The following is an 827-nucleotide window of genomic DNA, read 5'->3' as shown; positions in this document are numbered from 1 at the left end:
AATATAGATAGATATCCTTTTGACATTCTCTGCTTTCAGCTAAAATCCATCTGACATCAGCGATGACATCCCTCATGCCATGACCCCTTCTGAACTCATCTTGAAGTTATAGCAGTTATCTGTTGATGTTAACAATTTTTTAATAATCTTCAGAAAGACTTTACTTGCATGTGATATTAATTAAATTTTGAGAATTTCCACATTCATTTGGGTCAATTATTTGGGGGAATAAGAGCAAATATGGATCATTTCCAGTTGGCCCCATAGCTGTCTTCCAAATTTCCTGACAAGACTAATAAGCATGTACAGACTGCATCTGTTTGTTATATCATTTCACTTGATATTTGATCATTTCCTGGAACCTTGTCTTTTGCCAGTACCTTCAATGCAACTTGAACTTCTTCATCACTTCAGTTCCTGGTCATATGCTACTTTCTAAATTGGTTCAACATCAGCCATTCTTTTGGTATAATGACTGCAAAATCACTTATACAGCTTGCTATTCTAAATGATTCTAAGTGAAACTGAGGAGAACTTGTGGTGATCCTGTGTGTTGAGTCAAGCTCTGCTCCACAAAGAGTTTTCTATGTCTGAGTTTTAGAAAATAGATTGCCAGGACTTTCTTCCAAGGCAGCACTGGATTGCCAGCCTTCTGTTAGTCATCCATCTCTTGTTTCAGATCCAGTCCCGCACCTCTGTGATGGTACCCAGTCATGTCGCTCCACCTCTAGAAGAGGGAACAGAGAATTTAGATGCCTGCTCAAGGTCACTCTTGGAAATCTCCCTCAACATTTGAGAGCTCAATCCCTAGTGAATCTGGGGTGCTC

This window comes from Elephantulus edwardii, unplaced genomic scaffold, assembly GCF_000299155.1.
Source record: "Elephantulus edwardii isolate Elephantulus edwardi_28Jun2011 unplaced genomic scaffold, EleEdw1.0 scaffold00582, whole genome shotgun sequence".
Taxonomy (NCBI): domain Eukaryota; kingdom Metazoa; phylum Chordata; class Mammalia; order Macroscelidea; family Macroscelididae; genus Elephantulus; species Elephantulus edwardii.
Note: the sequence above shows the minus strand (reverse complement) of the source record.